Consider the following 11,000-nt stretch of genomic DNA (forward strand, 5'->3'; position numbering starts at 1 on the left):
CTCTGTTCCTCCCATGACTCGCACGCTCTCTCTCTTTCTCTCAAATAAATAAATAAATCTTTTAAAAAAGTCAAGTGTAAATAACTGTTTTTTATTTTTATTTTTGAAAAGGAAAAACAATGAGAATCAAAGAAAAAGTCACAAACATTTTTATCAAAGTACGTTGAGGTTTTAGAGCTCATGGACTTGGCCCTGGAAAGGGCCTGGAAAGGCCTGGAAAGGCCTTGATTCCCAGATAATGACCTGAAATTAGGAAGGAAGAGTCTTCTTAATTCATGCATAAAGCCAGGTAGTTGACCACAGTTAAGAATTAATGTGTAAGTGCCAAATTGTATTTAGATATTTAATTTATCTAATTTTTAGGTATTATATATAACTTTCAAAATATTCTTTAATATCGTTATATTAACATTTTGGTAAATAGTTACTTTTCTATTTAAAGGAGACAAAAAATGTGATGATGATGTTCTGGTTACCTGGTAAATGAAAGCTTGACTTCCATGCATAAAATTGCTGTTACTCTTCTAGATCAGGTTTACTCTAACTGCAAACAGAGTATTTAAGGAAAATAAGCAGCCTGTTGCATGTTCAGTTGCTATACCTAAACGTGTGAAGTGATGATAGGGAATGTCTCACCATAGAGAAGCTTATCTTCCACTCTCACACTTTTGATTCATGCACTGATGATATCTTTCTAAAGTTTCTACACTTTCTACAGTTATTTATTTACTGTTTTATAATGCATAGTGTCTCAACAACTTGGATATTTCATCTTGTAGGAGCTTTCCTCCATTAACATTTTTCTAACTATTCCACTAAAGGCATATTCACTTAACCCCACCCAACTTTTCCTTTTTCTTCTAAGTTTTTTATCCTTCTCCATTAATCTCATAGTGACTCAATTTTAATAACAATTTTCATGGGACTATTATAAAAGACTTTTGGGAATTTAATGTCAAGATAACTCTTATGAACATTCCTTCCCCACAAAATGTATTAGCTTCTTTTTTTTTTTTTTTTTTTGAGAGAGAGAGAGAGAGAAACAGCATGAGAGGGGATAGGGTCAGAAGGAGAAGCAGGCTCCCCGCCGAGCCGGGAGCCCGATGTGGGACTCGATCCCAGGACTCCGGGATCATGACCTGAGGCGAAGGCAGTCGCTTAACCAACTGAGCCACCCAGGCACCCCAAAATGTATTAGCTTCTTGTTATAGATATTTTCTGATCATTTACATGGTGGTCTCAACCTCTATTGAACCTTCTCTATAATGCATTAGTTTTGCTCCTAATTGTTGATGTTGTCTGGAATGTTTGATTTCAGGAGTGGAAGGGAGCAGTAGAGTGTAGTGGTGGCCAGTAGGTTAAATCCCACTATTCTTTAGAATATTTTAAAATTTTGAATTAATTTCCACAATTCATATGTTGGGGGATTTCACACAAAATATTTACATTTCTGAAATTTTTATCTTCTCTTGAACAATTAGAAGAGCTGAAAGCATTTGCTTTGCATCCCACATGTCAGTAGTCTGTTGGAACTCTTCAGATGGGCCATGTGTTACACAGTTTGCCTCATTTCCCACCTTGTCCCTTCAGCCTTCTAGGTTACCTGCCTGACCTAGGTGAAAGCAAATATTAGAGGCTTAAATCCATATGAAGTAATTCTGAAATTCCCATCTCCTTATATGTATATGCCTTTAAGCATCAATTTTAGTTTCCTCAGTCCCTGTTATTCAATAAAATGGACACAGAAAGCTAATCAGTAACTAAGAAAGGCGATTAGAGTTCAGAGTTTTTGAATCTCCAGGTAAGAAGAGCCAATAACTTTCCTTTGCAATTGAGAGGATACTGTTACAAAAATTGCCTTGACTTGCTTTTTTGCACTCATGATTGTGATAGGAAAACCATATTAGATCCATTGTAAGGAGGTTATACAGATTTTTGTTTTTAAATACTTCTTTCTTTTATGCACATATTTATCTAAAGATGTATTAAGAATATTAAAATTTTGGAAAAGATATGCCAGCCCATGATAGGACCTATTTATTCAAATTTAATAGAGCAAAAACTTTTATGTGCTCTGGCCATGATAGGACTTGCCATGGTATGGAACTTGCCCTCCCACCATAGACAACTAAAAAATTGCAGAATTGAGACAACAGGCAATCCAGGACAGTGATCCCTTAGAAAAAATATGAGCCCTATGAATGCTCTGTCTCTAGAGGCAGTTTTCAAACAGTGGCAGAGGGAGAAGGAACTCAAGCATAGCACATGACACTTACTGATTTGAGGAGGTAGAGATTGGGGGACTGAAGCAGCTTGAATTTGAAAACAGAGTACCAGAGAAGAAAAAACTTTGCAGAGCAAGAGAGCTTCATGTACCTGCATAGGGGGCCCCTAAAGTCTTTGAATGAATACCCATCAGTGCATTTGTTTATGAAGCTAGGAAAAGAACATGTGTCATAAGAGGGCTATAAAATAAAAAAAATTCAATAGCTCACACAGGGCAGAGAGATGACCAAATTCCATCTAGCCAGATTAGAGAGATCTCATTGAACCCTTGGGGCAATTAGTAGAAACCTCAGAAGGGTCATGCCTCAATAACCAGGCTAAATTAGTCTGAGAGTAAAGTTCCTAAACCTGCCCTAACAAAGTTTAAACAAAAAATCTTAAAAGGAGTAAGCTAGGATTTATCTGATTATTAAGACAAATTTCGAAAACAAAATCATCCAGGGTGCCTGGGTGGCTCGGGTGGTTGAGCAACTGCCTTTGGCTTGGGTCATGATCCTGGAGTCCCAGGATCGAGTCCCGCATCAGGCTCCCTGCTCAGCAGGGAGTCTGCTTCTCCCTCTGACCCTCCCCACTCTTGTGTTCTCTCTCTCTCTCAAATGAATAAATAAAATCTTTAAAAAAACAAAACAAAATCATCCAGCACTTAACAGTATAATATCCACAATGTCCAGCATCAAAATTACTAGATATGTGAAAAAACATGTGTGACCACAATCATGATTAGAAGATCAGTCACCAGAAGCAGAGCCAGAAATGACAGAGATAATGGAACTAGCAGACAAGGACTTTAACATAGCTAGTATAAATATTTTTAAGAATTTAATAAAACACATGAACATGATGAGGACAGAAATGGAAGATATAAAAAACAAAATGGAACTTTTGTACATTAAAAATATGTCGACCCTTGAAAAACAAGGTTTTGAACTCATGGATCCATGTATATGTGGATTTTTTCAATAAATTCAGTAGAGTACTGAAAATGTACTTTCTCTTCCTTATGATTTTCTTAATAACATTTTTTTTTCTCTAGCCATTTTATTGTAAGAATACAGTGTATAATACATATGACATACAAAACATGTGTTACTCGACTGTGTTATTGCTAAGGCTTCTGGTCAATAGTAGGCTATTACAATTAAGTTTTTTGGGAGCTAAAAGTTACATGTGGGTTTTTAACTGTGTAGGAGATTGGTACTCCTCAACCTATGCATTGTTCAATGGCCAACTGCAGATTTAAAGTAAAAACTCTGCAGGATAGGTTTAATAGGAGCTTAGGTGCTGCATATGAAAAATTAGTGACCTTGAGAACCTAGAAATATAAAATATTCAAGTTGAAAAACAGAGAGAAGAAAATATGAAAAAAAAAATACTGATTAGAGTTTCAGTGAGCTATGGAACAATATTAAGAAATCTAACATGCATGTAATTGGAGTCCAAGAAGAGAATGGAGCAGAAGAAAAATTTGGAGAAATAATGATAATTTTCCAAATTTGAGAAAATGTACAGACCCACAGATATAACATAGTCAATGAGTGTTAAGTAAAATAAACATTAAGAAAACAATGTCAAGGCATATTATAATTAAAACTGGGGCACCTGGGTGGCACAGTTGGTTGATCGTCTGACTCTTGGTCTCGGCTCAGGTCATGATCTCAGGGCTGTGAGATGGAGCCCCGTGTCAGGCTCCATGCTCAGCACAGTCTGCTTGAGATTCTCTCTCCTTCTCTCTCTGCCCATCCTGCTTGTGCTCTCTCTCTCTCTAAAATAAAATATGGGATGCCTGGGTGGCTCAGTTGGTTAAGCGTCTGCCTTTGCATTAGGTCATGATCCTAGGGTCCTGGGACCGAGTCCTGCATCAGGCTCCTTGCTCAGCAGGGAGCTTGCTTCTCTCTCTGCCTGTCGCTCCCCCTGCATGTGCTCATTCTCTCTCTCTCTATGACAAATAAATAAAATCTTAAAAAAATAAAATAAAATAAAATGTTGAAAACCAGTGTCAAAAAGCAAACTTTAAGAGCAACGAGAGATCACATTATATAGAGCAAAACAAAGATAAAAAAGACCACAGATACACACCATAACCAAGTGGGATCAAGTCCAGGTATACAAGGCTGATTCAACATTCAAAACCAATTAATGTAATCTATCACATCAAGATACTAAAAAAGAAAAACTACATGATCACATCAATGGATACAGAAAAAGCATTTGACAAAATACAATACTCATTCATGATAAAAATTCTCAGCAATCTAGGAAGAGAGAGAAACTTCCTCAACTTGATAAAAATATCTACAGAAAAACCTACAGCTCACATCTTACTTAGAAATGAGAAACTAGAAGTTTTCCCACTAAGATCAGGTCCAAAGAAAGGATGTTTCCTCCCACCACTCCTTTTCTTTTTTATTTTTTTTAAAGATTTTATTTATTGGGGCACCTGAGTGGCTCAGTCGGTTAAGCATCTGCCTTCGGCTTAGGTCATGATCCCAGGGTGCTGGGATCAAGTCCCGCATCGGGCTCCCTGCTCCGCGGGGAGCCTACTTCTCCTTCTCCCTCTGCCTGCTGCTCCCACTGTTTGTGCTCTCTCTGTCTCTGTCAAATAAATAAAATCTTAAAAAAAAAGATTTTATTTATTTATTTAAGAAAGAGAGAGAGAGCACAAGCAGGGGGGAGGGGCAGAGGGATAAGTTAGACTCCCTGCTGAGCAGGGCGCCCGACTGGAGACTCGGGGATTGATCCCAGGACAATGAGATCGTGACCTGAACCGAAGGCAGATGCTTAACCCACTGAGCTAGCCAGGCACCCCCCACTACCACTGGAAATTCTAGCTAATGCAGTAAGACAAACAAAGGAAATAGAAGATACACAGATTGGGAAGGAAGAAATAATGCTGTCTTCATAGATGACATGATCATCTGTTTAGAAAATTTGAAAGAATTGACAAAAAAACTGGAATAAGTGGTTATAGCAAGGTTGCAGAATACAAGGTTAATATGCAAAAGTCAATTGCTTCCCCTATACTAGCAATGAACAAATGGAATTTGAAATTAAAAGCATAATGCCATTCACTTTAGTACCCAAAGAATGAAATACTTCAACATAAATTTAACAAAATATGTACAAGATTCACATGTGGAAAATTACAAAACTCTGATGAACAAAATCAGGGAACTAAAAAAATGAAGATACATTTTCATGTTCATGGATAGTAAGACTCAATATTGTGATGGTATCAGTTTAACCCAACTTGATCTATAGATTCGATGCAACTCCAGTCAGATTCCCAGCAAGTTATTTGTGGATATTGGCAGACTGATTCTAACATTTATATGGAGAAGTAAAAAACCCAGATAGCCAAAGCAATTAATGAAGGAGAAGAAGAAAGTCAAAGTGCTGACACTACCTAACTTCAAAACTTACTAGAGCTCTTCCAACTCTGCTTGTCAGCAGGCTACCACCATGAGCCAGATAACTCTGGGGTAGGGAAAGGGTGCCAGCTCAGTGTTCTACACCCACATGAAGCACTGCCTGTCTGCGCACTGTGGACTTCACAGAGTGGTCAAGCTACATCAAGGGCATCATGAAGAACATCATCCATGACCCAGGCTGGGGTGTACTGCTCACTGAGGTAGTCTTCTGGGATCCATACTGGTTTAAGAAGTGGAGGGAGCTATTCATCGCTGCCAAGGGCATCCACACTAGCTAGTTTGTGTACTGTGGCAAGAAGAACCAGCTCAACATAGGCAATGTGCTCCCGGTGGGCAGTATGCTGGAGGGCATCATTGTATGTTGCTGGAGGAGAAGACTGGTGACTGGGGCAAGTTGGCCTGAGCCTCTGGAAACTATACCACTCTCATCTCCCACAACCCCAAGGCCAAGAAGACCCAAGGGAAGCTGTCCTTTTGGTTCAAAGAAGGTCTTTTCTTCAGCCAACAGAGGTATGGTCGGTGTGGTCGCTGGAAGTGGGTGTACTGACAAGCTCATTCTGAAGGCTGGTTGAGAGGAACTGCTGGCCATGAATGTGGGCTGGGGCTATGAATCCTGTGGAGTATCCTTTCAGAGGGGGCAACCACCAGCACATGGGTAAACCCTCTACTATCCACAGAGATGCCCCTGCTAGCTACAAAGTGGGTCTTACTGCTGCCCACCAGAACAGGGGTCTCTGGGAAACCAAGCCTGTGCAGGACAAAGAAAACTAGGGTTGAGGGGCTCAATAAAGTCTGTCTTTCTGCTACTAAACAAAAACAACAAAATAAACTACAACAACAAAATCAACTTACCAGAAAGCTACAGTAATCAAGACAGTATGATATTGATAAAAGAATAGACAAATAGATCAATAGAACAAAATACAGAGCTTAGAAATAGACCCACATAAACATAGTCAACATCTTTGACTAAGGAGCAAAAGCTATACAATGGAGCAAAGACAGTCTTTTCAACAAATGGGGCTAGAACAGCTGGATACCCACAAGAAAAAAAAAAAATGAATCCAGACACAGACCTTACACCCTTCACAAAAATTAGCTCAGAATGGATCATAGGCCTAAATGTAAAATGCAAAACTATAAAACTTCCAGAGGATAGCATTAGAAAAAACCTAGATGACTTTGGGTGTGATGATGACTTTTTAGATGCAACACCAAAGGCATGATCCATGAAAGAAATAATTGATAAGCTGGACTCCATTAAAATTAAAAATTTCTGCTCTGTGAAAGACAATGTCGAGAGAACGAGAAGATAAGTCATAGACTAGGAGGAAATACTTGCAAAGAATCCATCTAACAAAAGACCATTATCAAAAATATACGAAGAGGGATGCCTGGGTGGCTCAGTCGTTAAGCGTCTGCCTTCGGCCCAGGTCATGATCCCAGGGTCCTGGGATCCAGTCCCGCATCGGGCTCCCTGCTCTGCTGGAAGCCTGCTTCTCCCTCTCCAACTCCACCTCCTTGTGTTCCTTCTTTCGCTGTGTATTTCTCTGTCAAATAAATAAATAAAATCTTAAAAAAATATATATGAAGAATTCTTAAAACTCAGTAATAAGAAAACAAACAACTTGATTAAAAAATGGGGCAAAAACCTTAACACACATTCACTAAAGATATACAGATAGTAAATAAGCATATGAAAAGATGCTCACATCATACATCATCAGTGAAATGCAAATTAAAACAACAATGACATACTATTACACATCTATCAGAATGGCCAAAATCCAGAACACTGACAACACCAAATGCTAACAAAGATGTGTAGCAATAGGAACTCTTCATTCATTGTTGGTGGGAATGCAAAATGGCACAGCCACTTTGGAAGACAGTTGGACAGTTTCTTACAAAATTATATGTACTCTTACCATAAGATCCAGCAATTGCACTTTTTGGTATTTGTCCAAAGGAGTTAAAAACTTACGTTCACACAAAAACCTGCACATGATGTTTATAGCTGCTTTATTCATTATTGCCTAAACATGGAAGCAACCAAGATGTCTTTTAGTAGGTGAAAGTATAAATGAATTATGGTATATCCAGGTAATGGAATATTGTTCAGTGCCCCCCCCCCAAAATGAGCTATCAAGCAATGAAAAGACATGGAGGGAACTTAAGTACATATTACTAAGTGAAAGAAGTCAATCTGAAAAGGCTGCACACTGTATGGTTGCAGTTATGTCATTGTGGAAAAAACAAAACTGTGGAGACCGTAGAAGGATGAATGGTTTCTAGAAGTGAGGATGGAGGGAGGGATGAATAGACAGAGCACGGGGGATTTTTAGGGCATTGAAAACATTCTGTATAATACTACATAATAATGGATACATGTCATTATGCTGTTGTCTAAATGCATAGAATGTACAACACCAGGAGTGAGCTGTAATATAAACTATGGACGTTGGTTAATTAGAATGTGTAGGTTCATCATTCATAACAAATATACTACTTTTGATAACAAAGGAGGCTATGCATGTGTGAGGGCAGAGGACATATGGGAAATCTCTGTACCTCCCTCTCAATTTTGCTATGAACCTAAAACTACTTAAAAAAAAAAGTCATAAGGGATGCCTGGGTAGCTCCGTAGGTTAAGCCTCTGCCTTCAGCTCAGGTCATGATTGGGGTCCTGGGATCGAGTCCCGCATCGGGCTCACTGCTTAGTGGTGAATGAGTATGCTTCTCCCTCTCCATCTGCCTCTCCCCCAGCTCATGCATGCTCTCTCTCTGTCAAATAAATAAATAAAAAATTTAAAAAAACGAAAAGGACAACAGACTTCTGGTTAATAACAGCGCAAGCCAGAGGAAAAATATCTTTAAAGTTCTGCTGTTAACTTAGAATTAGATATCTAGAAAAGCTATCAACTGTAAAAGCAAAATACAGATTTCTTTTTTCAGACAAACAAAATGTGAGAGAATTTGTTTCCAGCAGATCTTCATTATAAGATATATTGAAAAAAGTTCTTCAGGTTCAAGGAAAATGATACCAGACAGAAACTTGAATCTACAGAAAGTAATGAAACAAATGGTAAATGTGTAGGTAAATATTAACAACTTTTTTCTTGTTTTAAATCTTTAAAAAATTATTTAAAACATAATTAACTTCAAAAATCTCCACTGTGACTAGAAATATGTATTTTTCCCTTTATTCTTTCATTTTTCATGTATTTTACAGCTTTATTATGAAATCTATACACAATTATGATTTTTTATGTCATCCCAATGAGCTAATCATTTTATCATTATTACATGATGCCTAAGACTGAACTAACTGGTGGACTAATTGCTAAGGGTCATGAGGGAACTTGGGAGTCATGGAAAAATGTTACATTCCTAGATTATGGTGATGGTAAAACGAGTGTATATATTTTCAAAATTCATCAAGTTGTATACTTGAAATAGGTACTTTTTGTAAATTATAGCTCCATAGATATGATTTAAAAACTTCTGAACAACCTCTAAAGATATCAAACAAAATAGAACATGGTAGGTATTAGAGTAATAGAGGTGAAAAAGATCTTACTCGCTTGATTGGTTTGTGGAATGTTCTGGGATGAATTGTATTCAAGATGGGGAAGATGATAATAATCATATCTGGGCTTAACAGTATGAGCAAAGACCGGGAGTCAAGAAAGTACAGGGTACATTCAGGGAATAGTTTGGTGGTGGCCAAAGTATATGAAAGGGCACATTGAGAGGTTACAGGTAGTTAGATAGCTGGTTGACAGTGTTTTTATGCCAGATGAATGTTGACATGTTTGTAGATACAGGTTTCAAGTGTAAGGAAGTGAGGTGGCTAATGAAGGGGGTTTCTATAGATGGGGTGAGGGGACAGCGTCTTAAGATATGAGAAGGAGACTGGTCGGCATGAACCTACCTCTAGCACTTCTTCAGCTTCAGAGAAGAGAGGAGCAGACTGGAAAAAGCAGCTAAACTGAAGAATTCATGTGAAGAGGTCTTCAGCTTCCATGTAAATTAAACCGTTTATTACAACCCAGGAGGCAAGAAGGAGTCAAGAAATTTAGAGGTGGGAGGGCCTGGGTGGCTCAGTTGGTTAAGCATTTGCCTTAGGCTCAGGTCATGAGCCCAGGGCCCTGGGATAAGCCCTGTCCTTGGGCTCCTTGCTCATGCTCTCTGTCACGATCTCTGTCTCTCTCTCAAATTAAAAAAAAAATCTTAAAAAAAGAGAAATTTTAGAGTGGACATGTGTGATACTGTGATTTAAAATAATAAAATGTATTTGGTCTATCTTTTCAGGCACAGAACTCCTAACACCTTTGGAATTTCCTGAAGTGTGGAGAGCGATAAGGTGCCTTTTGTTATGTTAATGAAGCGACAATTGGAAAGCACCTAAGAATGGGGCTTGGCTGCCAGTGGGGACAACCCTGTGATAGAGGGTTTCACTCTCACACCCCCAACCTTCTGGAAGAGGAGAGGGGCTGCAGGTTGAATAACCAATGGCCAATCAGTTAACCAGTCACGCCTATGTAAGGAAGCTTCTATTAACACTCAAAAGAGGGGAGCCTGAAGAGCTTCGAAGAGCTTCAGGTTGGTGAACACATGGAGGTGCTGGGAGACCTGTGTGCTTGCAAAGGGCTTAGAGGCTCTGTGCCCTCACCCACACTTTGCCCTATGCACCTCTTCCATCTGCTGTTCCTGAGTTACATCCTTTTGTAACAGATCAGTGATCTAGCAAGTAAATTGTTTCTCTGAGTTCTGTGAGATGCTTTAGCAAATTAGTTGAACACAGGGATGAGGTCATGGGAACCTTTGATTTATAGCCAGTTGGTCAGAAGCACAGGTAACAACCTGGGCTTGTAACTGGCATCTAAAGTTGTGGGGGAGGTGGGCAGTCTTGTTAGGACTGAACTCTTAACCTGTGGAATTTGATGCTATCTCTAGGTAGATAGTATCAGAATTGAGTTAAATTGTAGGACACCCAGCTGGTATCTGAGAATTGCTTGTTGGTGTGGCATCTAGGCCCCCCACCCAGTAATGAAATTGGTACCAGAACTGATTTAACCTGGTTCAGAACAGCTGCGTTAGGAGTTAATAAGAGATGAATTAATATATTCTATCCCCAACTTGTTTCACAGTATATAGAGATATGGTTGTACTGTGAAAAAGTGGTTCCTTAGGCAAAAATTTTGAGAAATGGTTCATATGTAATCCCTACCTGGAAATCCCCACTGTGCCTGGCTCTACTAAGTTCTGCAGAAAAGAGCTTAA

The 11,000-nt window shown here is 38.9% G+C and overlaps 1 pseudogene; it reads left to right on the forward strand.

The window, feature by feature from the left end:
- Positions 1 to 5,745: 5,745 nt before the first annotated feature.
- On the forward strand, positions 5,746 to 6,485 carry LOC102731985 (large ribosomal subunit protein uL2 pseudogene; annotated as a pseudogene).
- The last annotated feature ends 4,515 nt before the right edge of the window (positions 6,486 to 11,000 follow it).

Source organism: Leptonychotes weddellii, chromosome 2, assembly GCF_054177405.1.
Source record: "Leptonychotes weddellii isolate Sample4059 chromosome 2, ASM5417740v2, whole genome shotgun sequence".
NCBI classification, from domain to species: Eukaryota; Metazoa; Chordata; class Mammalia; order Carnivora; family Phocidae; genus Leptonychotes; species Leptonychotes weddellii.